This window comes from Daphnia pulicaria, chromosome 6 (assembly GCF_021234035.1).
Source record: "Daphnia pulicaria isolate SC F1-1A chromosome 6, SC_F0-13Bv2, whole genome shotgun sequence".
Taxonomy (NCBI): Eukaryota; Metazoa; Arthropoda; class Branchiopoda; order Diplostraca; family Daphniidae; genus Daphnia; species Daphnia pulicaria.
The window spans coordinates 17,747,235-17,764,718 of NC_060918.1; the positions used below are offsets into that span (position 1 = coordinate 17,747,235).

A 17,484-nucleotide genomic window follows, 5' to 3' on the forward strand; every position below is an offset into this window, starting at 1 on the left:
TAACCTCCCGTCTATCTTAGGGGGTTTAATTTACGCTAACAACAAACATATCATAAACAACATATCATAATAACAATGATCATCTTTCAGGTTAATTCTGGCTTCCACCTGAATAAATATCAACAAACATCTGTCTGTGTCTATGGGATGGTTTTTTCTAGACATCAAATAGAAGGAGCTAGAACATGCCGTGGAAGTTCTACCCTTCATGTCACAGTACGGATACTGCTTTTATTGTAGCAGGCCGAGCTAATAATTTCAGAGTCCAGTTGAGGTGCCACAGGGAGGTGCAAACAGCTCTCCACAGGCTTTACCCACATCTATTCAACAAATCAAATATCCATAAATATGCGTTCAACTGCACAGTAATACACAATCCTTGGGCATTTGAAAACGTAAGTATTGGTAGGTTAAATTTTAAAAATAACAACTAACCTTTACTGTTTTTGCAAGTTGCAGTTATTTCTATTCATGGATGGGGTTTCGACCAGAATATGTACCACTCCTACCCACCCAAGACGGAAAAAAGAGGAGGAAAAAAGAAGAGTCGAGTCTCAAAGTCTCAAAGCCCATTATTACTGATTGATTATTGATTGGCGGGATATTAAAGGGTTCCCCTCCTGTCTATTAAGGGTTCACTACCACATCACGCTAACAACAAACATATCTTAAACAAAATATAATAATAACAATATTATCTTTCATGTTTATTCTTGCATGTGTGTGTCTACAGGATGGTTATATCCAAACAACAAATACGAGCAGCCAGAACATGCCGTGTACATTCTGAACTGCATGTCACAGTTCGAACTGCTTTTATGGCAGCAGACAGAGCGACTAGTTTCATGGCTCAGGTGACCTGCGACAAAGAAGTGCAGACGGCTCTTCACAGGTTGTTCCCTCATCGCTTCAACCAATCGAACATCCATGCGTATGCATTTAATTGCACTTGTAGTATTGGTAGGTTAAAATTTAAAAAAAAAAACAGCTAACCTCTACTGTTTATGCAGGTTGCAGTAATTCCTACCCATGGATAGGGTGTCAACCGAAATCTATTACTTTCGATCGCCGCTGCGTTGATTCAGAACAACGGTACTCCATTAATTAATTGTTTTAGATTCTTTTCTTTATACCTCTTACCTTTGTAGCAGTTCGTGGAAATTGTGGACGACGTAGTCCAAGAGGGGCAGGACGTGGTGCTTTGGCCGCAGGACTTGGTGCCTTGGCCGCAGTACGTGGTGCGTTGGCTGCTTAGCCTGTTGCATTGGCTGTTTGGCCTGGTGCATTTGCCGCTGGGCATGGTGCATTGGGTGCTGGACGTTATGACTCCCTCGCATCACGCTTATTCATATTAGTTCGTTGAATTTTCTTTTACAGTTTTTTTTATAAATTTGAGCATGCAGCGTCCCCCCATTTTGAGTTTTTGAAGATAAATTGGAGATTTATTTTTAGTTTGATACTGCTTGCTTTGCCCCCTTTTTTACCCCCTCGTTTGTACCCTGGCGGCTTTTTACCCAATTTTACTCAATTAGTATTTGGCTCAAATATCCTTTGATTTGTATCCCTGTGATGCGCACTGTTTTTGGCTTCCATAAACAAATTTAAATGCACACTTACGACTTTTTCACCCAGCACGTAACCTTCCATGCATATGGAGACTGACAAACAGCGTCGTGCGATGCACGGTGGATGCACGGCAACTTGATACAGAAGTAAGTAAATCGTAGTTATAACTATGACTTACCATCTTTAATAATTTATTTTTTTGTAGTTGTACGCATCGGTATTCCAGCCTCAATGCATCGTAACATTGTTCCCAATTCTCTGGACGAACTGGTGGGTAAAAAAATACGAGATCTTGCTGCTGCAAGCCGTTCTCTGTATAGTAGCGAACTTCAAACTTTGGAACGAGAATTAATTCGTCTTCGAAAAGAAAGAAGTAATATAGTAGCTTCAATCAGGGGTGCTAATAAGTTGGTTTCTGTTTCGTTAAATTATAATGCTAGTCTAGTTCTTCACTGTGTTTTTAAATTCATTTGAATAGATGAAATTGTTGGATTTAGCCCAGATACATGGTGAAAACATAAAATTTGTGGTAAAAACAAAAAATTGAGGATTGAATCGAAAAAGCTGATCAGTCTTAAAAAATTTCCATGAGGCCCATGTTAAGTATTTTAACACCGATAGACAGCGTCGTTCGATGCAAATGCAATTAATTTCTCAAGAAAAAAAAATCTGCAGTACTCCAAACCCCTGTCGAACTTCATGTGGAATCGCTTTATTATGTAATATTAATGTCACTAAAACTTCGTAGAAATTGATATATTTTTATTATTTATTAGGGAAATGCAAGTTTCTTTCTCACACAATGACTCTAGAATGAAGTATATTAAGTCGGGGAATGGTAGAGCAATCGTGTGTGTTCACTAGGCCACTAGAAGAAAGAGGAAGAGAAGGTGCGATGTTGCCAAATTTTAAAATGGGAAATGAATGACGTTACCAAGTAAAAACAGACTCCTGTATGACATCGATAACATCAAAGAGATGAAAATGTATGGATTTATTTTTTTTTAAATACAGCAATTTAATTTACTTACTTTATTTATAATAGGCTGGTTAGATTTTTTTTAGAACTAAAAATCGGATTAATAAAGGACAACTCAGCATAGCTGAGTTGCGCTTGCGCTATCTCGCAATTCAGTCCAATCTATATGGTTTTTCGGTCCCCATCTTGGCCTCTGGTAAAACTTGTTTTTATTCATAGAATTATGACCAAAACAATTTCATAGTTATTAATAATTTTAATGTGTGGTTTAATTTTTTGTAATTTAATACGATAATTTGCAATATCCATATCTGCTTCATTTGTTCAAAATTGATTAAATAATGTTTTTTACAAGAAAAATTATAGTTAAGTTTGATGAAATTTCTTATGTTTAGTGCTTAGATGTCAACAAAAACATGGGTAATCTTAATGATGGAATTTCAATATGCCGCCGCGCCCCTTGCGGAAGCCAGCTTGGTTCCACTAAATATTAAGGCCGATATGACTTCTATTGGTCTAAAATTAAGGCCAACAGATAAAACCTTCGGTTTGCTTCCGCAAGGGGCGTGGCGGAGAGTACAAAAAATTGCTGCCAGGCAGAGAGGGAAAAAGGAAAATTGAGCCTCTCAGTAAATTTGCCATATCTCAACCAATAAAATCCGGAAAGAAAATTCTTTTTGGATTTTGGTTGTTGAGATAGCAATAAACCTTTTTATACAATTAGTTTTTTCTATAGCTCCTTCGCTTTTCAAAAATGTGATGTCAAAGCACCCCCCATTTCTAACAAAATTAAAAAACCCAAACTTTAACGCTTAATATCTCGGAAACGGGGGGGGGGAATTTCGTCTTTCTGCAAACGCAGGTAAATCCGGCGTGCAGAGACGAACATAATCGTATTTTTTTTATATTTTTAAGGCCTTTTCCGGATTTAGATCGGAAAGCCGCTCCGGGATTTCGGTCTACTTGAGTCGTGGATCGCTTGTTCAAATTTAAAAATGAATTAAAAAATTATTATCACTTGGACTTGGATGGACCACTGTTTTTTTTTTCATTTTTAAGTCAACACATGAATTCATAATTACAAACGAGGATTTTACTTCGAACACACATTTTTTCTTGTTTTTTTCAATTACAGTACCCACCAAACTATTAGGTACACCCCCCTATTTTCAATGCATTCTTATGGCACTACGTGTCCTAGAAAAATGCAATAACTCTTGAACCGCTTGGGCTAGATTTTTTTCCTTTTGGCCCTGAGTAGATCTAATGATGATCTACATTTTTTCTACACATGAAGTTGTCGTAGGATTAACCCCCACGGCGCTACGGTATCGTTCAGTTTATTAGGTACACCCGTTTTTCCCCCATATGCGCCGTGTTAAATACGGCGTTTTCAAAAATTTACAAAAAATACTAAAAATCAAGCTAAAATCTTTTTCTTTGTGCCAAAAGATGCAAAATTCTTCACTCTATACGAATATAAAGAATAATTTACAATCAAACCAACTCAGAGAACCCTTCCCTATACCTCAAAGTTTTGCACTTCAAAATTTGTCGAAATATCTAATGCCTATGGGGGCGACAGTGCAAGTGTGTAGTAAAAAGTACAAATTTTGAAGTGGAAAACTTTAGGGTATAGGGAAGGGTTCTCTGAGTTGGTTTGATTGTAAATTATTCTTTATATTCGTATAGAGTGAAGAATTTTGCATCTTTTGGCACAAAGAAAAAGATTTTAGCTTGATTTTTAGTATTTTTTGTAAATTTTTGAAAACGCCGTATTTAACACGGCGCATATGGGGGGAAAACGGGTGTACCTAATAAACTGAACGATACCGTAGCGCCGTGGGGGTTAATCCTACGACAACTTCATGTGTAGAAAAAATGTAGATCATCATTAGATCTACTCAGGGCCAAAAGGAAAAAAATCTAGCTCAAGCGGTTCAAGAGTTATTGCATTTTTCTAGGACACGTAGTGCCATAAGAATGCATTGAAAATAGGGGGGTGTACCTAATAGTTTGGTGGGTACTGTATATCTATGCAATGGGCAAAAATAATTATATTAATTTTAACTCACAAGTAAAAAAGTCTCTCGTGGATACCAACACATTGCAGTGATTGATGATTTGTGAACGTTGTATGCATAACAGTCAACAAATTTATCATGGCTTTTTTTAATAGTAATTTTTGCTCATAGGGTAAACATATTTCTCTTGAGAATTTAATTTAAACTTTCAATACAGGTGTTTAGTTTGTTATTTCGTCAACGTATTTTTTTCCATATTCCTCCCTGCAATCATTTCTATATCTTCTGAAATAATATCATCAAGGAAGCTGTTTCAGAAGATGTATTTAATAAATTATTTCAATACATATTTTGCTCTGAAGTTTTAAAATTCCTCATCTCAGATATGCTCGACTTCCTAGTCTTTCTAGGTCTCGCTGGGGGTTCTTAAAATTAAGAAGTAGATGGGTTTTGTGCAAAATTTTTTGCTATGTCGATTGATTAAAACCGCAATCGCCTAGATTTTTTAGTTTGGGAGATATTTAAAAAAAACTGAGAGGGGGTAGCCAAAATCTGGACTTTTTTCGGTTTTTGTGCGGCAGTTTTCTCGTCAACAGCTGAACCTAGAAATATTCGAATTATTTCAAATGATGGGATAGCCCACCTCTTCAAATCTTTTCATGTTTTTTCGATAATCGGCTCAGAAGCCGAGATATTAAAGATTGAAATATTGAAAAAATTCCTAAAAATTTCTTCGTTTTACGGCCATAACGGGCTTCATCCTATAAGCCACCTAGCGCTCGCGAAAACAACATTTCCCCCTCTTTGACTTTCGGGTCTGTTGGGGTGGTCTCCCTCATAACCTCAGCCTACACCTATCGAGAGGGAGTGGTATCACTGTAAAAATGTAAAACTGTACACTGTACTGCACCAATCATAATAGCTGGAGATACTACTGAGTTGGCTAATTTACGAATTAATTCAAATTATTTCACCACAATACAAACCTTGAGTCCCAATTCAAGGAAAAATTGAAAAGCATACAAATAACAAATATTAAAGGGATCCACCTACGAGTGCAAAAAGCTACTTTATATTTTGGTGTGTTAACAAATCTTGTTTGTTTTTCTTGTATAAAAGCTCCATGCCATCTATAAACTTAGGGGGTTACTAAAACTCAGTGGTCGGGGCGGGGAATGGATAACCTGGTTAGTAAATTGTACCGCTAGTTGTGCGTCCTTCAGAGGAGTTGGTATACGTTGATATATGGACACTTGATGCGTGACTACGTCATGACGCAGTTCTATAAGACGAGCAGGGGAAGCGAAGTTACGGCACAATTTTTTAAAATCAGTGCCTGGTATTTGTATTTTTTTTGCTACAAATTTGGGATAATTGAATTTTTGTTAAAGACGAATATTTTTAAAGTGATTTCATTGAAAAAAAGACGTTCAATAAAGTAAGATGCATAAGATAAATAAAGAAAAGATGCCAAAAAGAAAAAAATATGAAGATAATTTTGCAAATTAAACACCTGAAATTAAAACAATAGATTAGATAAAGGATTCCTATTCCTACTCATTTATATTTTTCCTTACTTTGTGTTATGAGGTTTTCCTTACACAGGTCAGGAGTGGACTTAAACTCTATCTCCACCAACACGGCCTTTTCCTACAAGTACATTGGCAACTCGTTTTCCTAGATTTCCACGGTGACCACCTATAGTTAAATTGTTTTAAAATTACAGAACTTTATTTTTAACCCTATTTTACCTCAACCACCACCAGGAGCAGGGACCCTTCCAACAGCGGGAACTTGGTCTTCAGCAGCAGCACCAAGGCCACTTTCAGCACTCTCAACTATTTCAAGGCGGGCCTCAGCAGCCTGGTCTCCTGCAGCAGCAACAAGGTCTGGTGCACCGAAGCTACCATCAGCAGCATCACGGGGCATTTCCAGACGGGCACCAACAGCCTGTTCTTCTGAAGCAGAAATATGGTCCGGGTTACCAAGGCCAACCATCAGCAGCATCTCGGAGCATTTCAATGTGTGCAGCTGCAACTTGGGCTTGAGCAGCATTGGCTCCCACAGCAGCACCAAGACCACGAATGCCACCACCAGGACGGGCTCCAGCACGAGCAACAAGGGCTGCAGCGCCTCTACCTGAGTGGAAAATAATATAAGTATTTACAAATGATGAAAGTTTTTACTTTATAAAAACCATGTTCATGAGGATCATTCAATATTATTCCAGCTGCAATTGTGAGTAATGCTGCTCGCTGTGGGCCCCAGCCATGGCTGGTAAAAAATCACCCCGATCAGCAGCACCAAAAAAGGTTTGAAAATAATTTTAAGTAAACATTTTTTTATTATATCTATACGTACCCCGTTAATAGCCCATATGTTATGAAAGACAATGCAGTTGAAAATATACTTAAAAATATACAAAAATAATATTTACAAAATATTTACAAAAATATACCTTTGATAGGCTCTTGTAAGAGTTACGGAAGAACCTGTGTAGGCCAGCCAGAACCTCACGATGACAAGCTATTTTAGTGATGAAGTTTTCGGCCGTCAAGCTTGCTGAGAATGCGACCCTGACTCTAACAGCTTGCCTGGAGTCTCTCAACCATCAATCGGGCTTTTCTTATTTTGAACTTTGAAAGGACCATCTTTCTAAAACGGAATGACAACAAATCATGCACAGAGATAAAACGTTTGAAAATTTATGTTTTCAAATTCTAGGAGAAAATTTTTTTTCTGTTGTTTCCAAAGCCAACATGTTGGCCAAGATGTTTACGACTTAGCTTTAAAAAAAGCTTTAACAAAGCTTTAAAAAAAGCTTAAATTGCAGCTAATTGTTTTTCTTCTTTTGTAGACATTTCCTAACCTTTAATTAATATAAATTAATACCATATCTGAAGAAATTCAGCTAAGCAAGTTTTTGGCAACAATGGCAAGTCACATCATAGTTCAATTTAAATAATTATGAAGGTATGTGAAACCTGGGACTCTGTATCAAAACAGCAATGTATCATTCATTCAAAATACCCAGTGCTTGTTGCTTAAGAACTGCTATAATGAAAAGTGATTTACCGCTCTTGTTTTTTCTCCTTATTTATTATAGAGGCAATAAGCTTCCAGAATTTGAATTACCTACTATGTTAACTCATCCGCATCTTCACTAGATAAGTCCATCGAGGTGAGCAATCATAAATATCATAAACCTGATTTGAAACCATACCTGCCTCTGAAAGAGAAAAGAACAGAACATAATTAATAACAGTTCGATTTCAATTGTTGGACGTTTTTCAACCCTTGTTGAACATATGAAATCAGCTGCCGTCAGACAGTAACCTCTTGGATGGTGTGGAGACCTCTTTAAAATTGTTGGGCAATGCATTTGCCTCCGTTTCCAAATTGAGGCGTAGTAACGCCATTGGTCACGTGAATCCAGATTTGCTCCCTATTCTAAAGGATGACCGCAGTTTTCCACACGTGAGTACGAACGATTGTTCGGAAAAAATTCTTGAATTCGATGTCAAGTACGCTGACGACTTTGATAAAGTAAAAAAAAATGGACGCAGTGGCGGACCGTTTTTTAAACCCACTTCTGGTGGTGGATGGAATTCCGGCTCTCGTCCTAGCCAGTTGCATGGCCGTTCTTCTGCTGGTGGCAACGGTAACGGAGAAGAGTTTTCATGGATTTCCGGAATCAAGGAACGCAAACGGTTTCGGGCAATCATCTTCTAAGCAAACTCCATCGAACAGGTGGTGAACAGGGTGGTCAACTTTTACCTATTCAAATTTTATTTGCGGCGGTTTGGCTCTCTTTTCCCATGCTTGGAGCATGTTTTGTTCTAATCCTTGGGTCCTCTTTATTGTTACGCATGGTTATGTGAGTGATTTTGCCTCACCTCCTATTCAACATTCCTTGCAGACGGGCTGTGTTTTTTCAGACGAAATGCGGTGGGTTTGATACGCCGAAGTGGAATCTTTATTGGCCAAAGGTGTTATCCGTAGGGTTTCATCAGTTATCTCTGATCTTGTCAAATATTTTTTCGATCTCTAAAATGTCTGGGGGATGGCGGTTCTTATTAATCTGATACAATTGAATTCATTTATACGATATCAACATTACAAAACGGAGGCGGGTTTGGATTCTGTAAAATTTGTATTGCAAAAGTGATATTGGCTAGTTAAGATTGACTTAAAGGACGCATACTTTTTGGTTCCCCTGTCTCCCTACTGCTAAAAATTTTTTTCGTTTTTTCTGGGATGATTCATTGTATGACTATCTTTGTCTGTCTTTTGGGCTTCGCTCAGCCCCTCGTGTGTTTACAAAATTGCTGAGACCCGTTTTTTTTCCTTTTTCCGCGAACGCGGCATCCACCTCATTTACTTGGACGATATTTTGATTTTTAATCAGTCGTCTTCAAATTTGCTGAAGGATTAAAATTAGTTCTGAAGGTTTTGGAATTTCTGGACTTTGTTATTAATTTTGAAAAATCTGCCTTAACCCTTGCCAACAATTGGAGTATCTCGGTCTCATTATCGACTGGATTCTTCTTTCACTTCTTCATTTTCTTCTTCAGATGACGAAGAATCGGATCGCTTCGTCATCTCCTGGAATTTATAATTTCAGAGGGGGAAAGAAAAATGAAATTCCATCTTCCTATTATTATTCATACGCCTCCCACTTTTTCTGATTTAGAATATACTTTTCTCCTCTTGGTACTTTTGGTACTAATCGTCCTCTGAGTCGACTTCTTGTGCCTTTTGACGCTTGTATCGATCAGAATCTGAGCGGACGTGCTCGCGGAAGAGTCTACGGGATTCGTCAATCTGTGGCTCCATCTTTTCATCCCAATCGAGTGGCGGCGGCGGCGGCGGTGGTTGTTGTTGATCTTCTTCTGCAGCCGGTCTACCAGCAGCAGCAGCACTTGTCATTTTCTTCTTTTTCTTCCTCTTCTTCTTTGGCCCGTCCGACAGCTGACAGCTGGTGCAGGCGAATCCCTTTCTTTGTGCGCATGTCTTTCAAGCGCTTCCAGTCGGCCATCATTGAGCGGACTAATGCCATTAGGCGTCCACTGGCCGCGTAGTAGTCCCCTCGGGTCCAACCAATGGCCTAACTTCAGGGCCAGGACGTCCATTTGGGCAGCGGTGATGGCCGCCGAATCGGCCGAGGTCGAGGAGTAAGCGGCACACTGTCGGGCCAGTCGGGCCGCTAGAACATGTTCGACGTCAAACAGTCAATGGTGATGGAACTCTATTCCACTGATGAAAACGTGCAGAGGATAAACGTGCCTCTCGGCAACGGACCGGCCGTCGTTCGACCCTCGACTAATTTGCCGTTCTGAAATTCAAAAATTCGCGGGTAAATTTTTAGAAAATAAAAGAAATTGGCGTGAGAAGAAAAAACAAGTTGTAACTGTACACACGGGAAGGTAAAGTGGCCGAAACTGGTCGGCTAAAGAATCCAGGACCGGGATGATGTTGCGGATGAGATAAGGGCGTAATGTATCAGGTAGAACGGCCAGCGATCCGTCGGAGCGGAACCGTTTTGTCTTGCTGCTGCGGCTGCTGCTGTTGACTGATCATCGTCACCAGACGCCGTTCGAGAATCTCCCATCTGCTATGTGCTGAATGAATGTATGAATGTTCCTCCCTGGGATGCTGCTGCTGCTGCTGCCGCTGCTGTTTCCAGTTGATACGTTCGTAACACACGGTGTGGCCTGTACGGGGGAGCACAAGAAGGTTTCCCCCAAATAGGAAAAAAAAACGGCCGTGTGTATGTGTGGATTGCTGTGTGTGTGTGTGTTGGGTTTCATATCCAAGGAAATTGCAGGCGATTGGGCTATGCGGCAATTGAGGCAATTGCAGAAGGGTGGGAATGTTTATCGTCTTGGAAGGAAAATTTTTTTATTTTTTTTTATTTTTTATTTTTCGTTTAAAAGGAAACAGGAAAAAAACACGTGCGTTTTCTCTTTAACCCAACAGCAGCAACGTAGACGGGCGCAACTGTCGCTGGCCAATTTTGCTGGGAGCCCAGGTGTGCGCAGCTCATAAATAAAAATCAATAATAAGGAAAAGAAAAAAAGTTGGCGACGTCGGATCAACGATCGGAGCAAACACGAACGATTTTTTCTGATATTACATTGGTAATCCCTGCGTTTTCTACACTCTATTACACTGTAACATTATTTATTATAATTTTTTGTTTTTTCCTTTTACTGCGCACATATCCGGCGGTGAATTTCATTTGTTTGTGTGTTTATAGAAGAGAAAATGGTCACCACTGCCACCACGGCTATCATTACATAGAAATCGGTTGTGGCGCTGCTTGGTCTGTGTGTATGTTACATATCCGGTCGATCGATACAAATTGATAAAGAAATAAGGCCCCTTGGAACACACACACACACACGGACAATAGAAATTTTTTTGGGCGGGGGGCGTCGTGAGTTCTCTGATTATTTGGAGGGGAAATTTTTCACACAAAACTGGAAAAGAGAAAAGACAAACGAAAACTTTCTTGTCCATCTGTTTCTCCTTTTATTTTCTTTGTCGATTGTCGTGTAACAATCATGAAGCGCAATCCAGCTGTTACACACACCTGGGAGTTGTATGTTTTTGGTTAAAAAAACAAAAATTCACAAAAGTCTTTTTTTTTCAAATTTCTTTGTATTGGTGTTAGGTATTATGTCACATGTTCGATTTTTTTGTTTTGAAAAGAAAAGAGCAAAATTATTGACGCACGACACATCAAAATAATAATCGAAAATAATTTCCACTTTTTTCAAATTCCCCGCCAAAAAAATTATAAAATGTGACGTGGAAATAAAATAAAAAGTGGAGAAAAAATAACACTGTCTCCACGTAATATAATAATAGCCTATAGGTGTTTGTGTGATTGATGGTTTCTTTGTTGTTCGCTAAAAAAAAAAAAAAAAAAAAAAAAAAAAGAGAGAAATCGAGGACTAGTGTTGTTGTTGTTGTCGTCGTGTCCATTACTCCATTAGAAAGAAATTTGCGGGGATGTAAAACTCCGCCCCTAATTTCACACTGTGGGAGAATCCTAACGAGGAACGATTATGTCACTGATGCTCTTGTTATCCCCTGTCGTGTTGTTCACCTGGAGACAACAAATATTCGAATAATTTTTTTTTAGTTCAATTCCTTTTTTTCCTTTTTTGGTTAATTCATTTCAATTCTATCTCGATGGAGGTGTTGTGAATGGAGGTGAGTAGGCCTAGAGGTGTTCTGTGCACGGCGGAAGAGGCGGATGGATGCGAGAGACTGGCACCGCTGGCAATGACGGAGGCGTCGGGCGAACCAAGAGCCGTGGTGGTGCATGGTGGCCCTTCGCGCGGCCGCCACGGCGGCCGAGTTTTGCTGCTGCTGCTGCTGCTGTTTCCTCCAGTTCCGGTTGAGACTGGCTGGATGGTTCTGCTCCAGTTCACTCTGCAGGTCGCAAATGTAGTCGATGACGTGCTAGATGACTTCCAGCTTGGAGACTTTGCGATTCTTGGGCATGTGCGGCACCAACAATTTTCAATTTCGACAGGTACATTTGGATTTCCACTTGCTTCTTGCTAGTCGCCATCACTCCGCGCAGCGGATCCGATGGCTGCTGCTGCACAGTCGCAGTCGAACTCGTCGTCGAAGATGTCGGGTGACGATTGGAGGCTTCCACCGTTTTTCTCTCCTGTTTGGGGGTTTTGAGGCTTTTTACTTTCTCCGGTTTTTTTTTTTCACTTTCTTTTTTGAGGTGGCGGCTCGGTGGATGGGCTTCAACGTTACGCGAGAGTCGGCAGCATGCATTATTCCATTAAGTTCTATAAGGAACTCCAAAATAAATTCTTAAAAGTTCGACCTTTTTCTCCATGAAAGAGAAGGCTGATTGATGTGCGACACTTCCGCCGCTGTTTACATTCTTTTTTCCGTAGCTCAAACCATGATGAGTGAAATTCATACATTGCCGTTCCGTTTTCACATGATAGCTAGCTGATTCCCGTCTTTATTTTTTCATGGACATATTCCCCTTGATGTTATCTGTATGTATTAACTATCGCTAATTTAAAAAATAACAAAAATTTCTGTGTTTTCTTCGCCATTTATTTGTTCCGTAGCTCGATCCCCACTTCAGCGGCTCAGCCTTAAACGCGTCTTCTCCCTCTACCTATGTCAATGCCATTGCTCGGATGAAGTAGGAAATGAACATATTTGATGAAATAACTCTTATCGAGTAGGTCATGTGTCGTAGGTAATCATTAAATAATTTCAAACAAATTAGTTATTTTCATTTCCCAGCTAACAAAAAAATTATTAAATTCACCAGAAACATTACAAAATTGAAATTATACAAAAGAAAATAAAGTCAATATTTTGGAATTTGAAAATGCCGGGGCGTTTTCGTATTCGGTAGGGACCGAAAAACCACCAAAATTAAGTTAATAAAGAATTCCAACTAACAATAATAACTACCACCTTTAAGTGTAATTTAAACTCTCTTCTATTCTCAATCTGTTTTGATTATTATGATTATTACTGATGCTACAAACTTTGCCCGGCCCCCAATTTCACTATTAGGCCAATTAAAAAATCGTTTCAGTTGTTGCAAACATATTTCATAATGGCTGCTGGTGCAAAAGATTTTCAATGGGAATTTCTTTTTTTTTCACGTAAAATCTCTCAGGTTTTCTCGAGCTTTCGAACAAAACACCAAATAGAAAAAGCATTATTTTTTGTACAATATAAAGTACTGAAATAGAAAGATTGGGACAATACACATTTTTCACGAAATGGCTACTGTTTGGGATTGCCTTAAATCAGTTTTGACACTTTTATACCCATAGTGTCCCTTTTCAATGACATTTGTGAAAGCATGCCCTATTTTTTGTGATTATGTGTTCTATTCTTGTCTTTTTTAATACCAACTACGATTGATGGCTCATGTACCAAATACCCAAATACACGCACAATCAGCAATCAAAATAGAAATTTAACCGATTTCATTTTCGAAATTTCATTTTACAACTCTACGAAACATATCCGCATCGCAGAAGGTGGCGAAGACCTCAGATAAATTGGATTTTTTTCCTCCATAGATTTTCTTTTTTGATCCTTTAGCCTGACATAAGAAATACCAATTACATCAATGACAGAAAGGTAAATACACAAAACAAACCTTTGTTTAAAATCTTTTTTCCTCTCGGAATCCATTCAATCCGGTGACAGTAAGTGAATTGGGACTGCCACTTCACTTCATATAGTAAACCCTAATACCATGAAGTGTTAAGTGTAATAATCTCTAAATCCAATTCAAATCCATTCAAACCGGTGACAATCGGCTTTAGTTAACTGGTACTGCCACTCCACTTCATCAGATAATGAAGCCTACCACGAAATGATCTGCAATATAACAAAAACTTTCATTAATGCTAAATTAAAGTTGCATAATCTAAATAAAGGCTTTCGAAATAATGACGTTTTTTATGGAGATATTCCAAGGCATATTAAGTACCCATGGTGTTGTACACTATTTCTTCAATTAGGGTGAGCAGTTTCCACATTTAGATTTTGTGCCCAACAAAATTATGTCCAGATCTGGCCTAATTAAAAGGTCATTTAGTCAAATGTATGCCATGTTTAAAGATTACTTGTAGTACAGAATGATTGTGTTACACTTTTTTGAATTGGTTTCGGCATTAAAAACTTAGCAATCTAGCCGAATGGTCTCTGGCCACGAGAGAAGCCAACTAAAAACATCTTCAATGTCTAACAAAGAACAAACGATAGGTTAATATCAAATGCTATGGTTACATAAGCAATTCACTTGACTTATCAATTGATTCGTGGCCAACTGCTGCGCCAACGAAAAGAAAGAATCAGCCAGGGAAAAAGGTAATAAAAATCGATCAGAAAGTCTGAAGCTGCATTGACTTACGTTTGATGTCTGTGGCACGAGAGGCCACACTGAATATATCTGCGACATTCATTACAGAAGTAGTGGTAATATCAAATGGTTTGGTGGAATAATTATTTTTTCCATTTTTCTTTTCGAAAAATTGCAGATCTCCAACTAGTTGTTCAGCAGATCTCACCACTTTTTTTTGTTGTCAGTTGAGTATTAGAACCTTTGCCGAGAAGCCGTTTTGAAGTAATCATCTACCTAACGAAGCATTTTCCAATTGTACTTATGCAGGGAATTACAGAATATGCTGGCAACTTTTCAATCGAATTTGACCAACAAGGCTGCAAAATCGCCGGCATGGTTTCTCAGATCTTCCTCGAATTCTCCATGTGACCAGTATGGCGCTTGATTGCAGGTGTTGTAAGGGTGAAATATGTACCCTTTTCCACAATTTTTTTCAAATTTGCTCGCTCAATCGTCCCCCAATCTTTTATCCTTGACCCGTTATTACATTGGCTTTCCGCTTTGTAATTAAATAAGGAACCAACGTCGCAGAGGCAATCTTCGCCAACTTTTGGGGGAAGGAATAAGACTTACTAAGGAAAAACGTCATGTGCGGCTGTTACTTGCAAGGTCAATTCCAACAATTGAAAAAATCCCCATTCTTATATTATTATTCTATTCGTTCCCATGCTGTTTTTCGTTGTTTCCCATATCAGTTTTCTTTGCATTCTAGTTGTTTTCTTCCCCTTCTCTCAATTCTTAATCATATTAGGCCTGAGTTTGGAGAATCTAAAACCTCTAAACTCGATATTTCAAATTGCACAAGAATTTCTCAAATAAACCAGTAATTTTACGTCAAAATCAACCAAGCAACTTTTACGTCATCACCTCGTGGCACGTACCTCTATTATATAAACAAAAACGTCCAAAAAAGGGCCCCAACCTTTTACGATTTCAAAAACTCAAAAGATGTGGTGTTGAAGGAAACAAGCAATTTAAACAAACACGCCTTTTCATGATTCCTGCAGTGCCTCTAGGTAAGATGTTCAGAATTCTGTTGAACAGCACCGAACCTCTAACAGCTGGATGACAGAGGAGGTAGACTTGGCTCTCTCTGTAAGAAACTACTGCACGTTTAAGTTTACTTGATAGTGTCGTAAGTAAGTTTACATTACCACGTAGAAAATGGAACCCCAGCCTTACTTACTTATGTATTTGACTTAATTGTGTGTATGAATTATGATAAATTGGTTTTACACAGGTGTGTAAAGAACAGTAAATGTGTGTGAGTGGGTATTGCTTCAACAGGTTGTGGGAAACTTCAATGCTCCTTTTCTTTTTATTACATACAGATTGTCTTGTGCAACTGAAATTTTATTATCGTGGCCAATGTTAGACAACCAGCACACATGATTCATCACAATGCAAAAAAAAAATAGCAGGAATTTGACTTCTTGGTGTTATTGCTGCAACCTACTTCTTCAGAAGAACAGGATGATCCCGATTGTTTTAAGACAGAGATTTGTCCAGCTCAAATATTACAGGTTATTTTAGTTGACACGTTTTAAAACAGGTGTGGAATCATCATTCGGCAATGTGAGTGTAGTCCCACGTATGACTAGTTGTTACTGGTGATGGAAGGTTCGATACCTCGTTTAGTATGACATTTCAATTCCAGTAGTACAAGTGGATGAGTTTCATTTAAGTTTATATAAAGAAAAGAAACAGAATACGGGTAATCTTAGATCGTTTATTGAGAGATGAAGCAAAATATGGTTATTCTGAGTTGAGTGTATCCTTCGTACTTTGTTGGAAATAGATTATATGATAGTTTTAATGGATATGATGTTTTAAGTCGGTCAAAGTGTTTCTTTGTCTTTCGTTTGTGGGTTTAAGTCTAATGTCGTTTTTTTCAGCGAACAGATTATTGAATGGATGGCGTTGTAATCAATCAAAATCTAATTGATGCCTGGGAACTGAAGGATAAAGCTAGAATCATTTTCTACTGCAATGTTGGAATCGATTGGCAGGTTCTGATTGAAGGATTTTCGTGGGCGATGGATATGTGGGAAATAGTTTGTTTGTAAAGTTTGCTCAGGCTGCCCCAGCCAACACCAGGGTTCTTATGGCTAAATTTTACGATTATAAGAACAAAAAAGGTACCACAAACAAATGTTACACATGAAAGGGGTAAACTATTTACTTGTCCATCTCCTTTGGAGATACCTATATACATATATGCATACATACTGCCTATGGCAATTCTCCCACTGGGCCAGCCGAGGGCCTGAGAGTTCTTTCTAAAATTTAGCTTTAATTACGACAGAACACAACATGTTGTTGTTGAGCCATATTACACCTTTTCTGGTATGAAGAAATTTCTGGTGAAGAATAATCTTTTGCTCTCCAGTCACTGAGCAACAGGTTATCATGAAAACGTTGCATACTCTACCGCCAAGCTTTAAATCTTGTCAATTCACATTATCGAGTGTACTTGTTGCTAATCAGACGATGGTGAATCTCACAAACAGGGTGATACCTGAAGAAGTCCCATTCAAGACTATCAATAGTGGTGGAATGGACCCCGCCGATGTCATCTTCTTTGCCTGTAACTTGTTTGGCGGCGGTTGCCTCAAATACCACCAATGATGCCGATACCGCTTTTTCTGCAAGAAGAAGTTATCAGGGCTAAGGAGGAAGAGGATATCATGGGAGAAGTGGAAGTCATCGATGTCAATAAAAGCACGACTACAAGAATAATACTACATGTAAAAACAACAGCTCCGCAATCAAGTGATACTCGTGTGCAAAGGCGTAAAACTGAAAACAAAAGTGAAATGAAGAAAGTCAATGGCATTGATGGGGTGGAATTAGACGCACATGGAAGAGAAAAAGTCGGTGTGATCTTGTTAGTGGAAGGAAAAGAAGTAAAATGGGACCGTTGTGTATGTCGTGTATGTCCCTGAATTAAAGGTTAACTTTGTCTTAAAACAACACTTAAACCCAAGCTAATCTGT

General features: G+C 38.7%; 1 long non-coding RNA gene across 1 annotated transcript; it reads left to right on the forward strand.

Moving 5' to 3' along the window:
• Positions 1-280: 280 nt before the first annotated feature.
• On the forward strand, positions 281-1,428 carry LOC124341850. Its single transcript, XR_006918631.1, has 3 exons — positions 281-395; positions 454-960; positions 1,011-1,428. It is a non-coding gene; the product is annotated as an uncharacterized LOC124341850 (long non-coding RNA).
• The last annotated feature ends 16,056 nt before the right edge of the window (positions 1,429-17,484 follow it).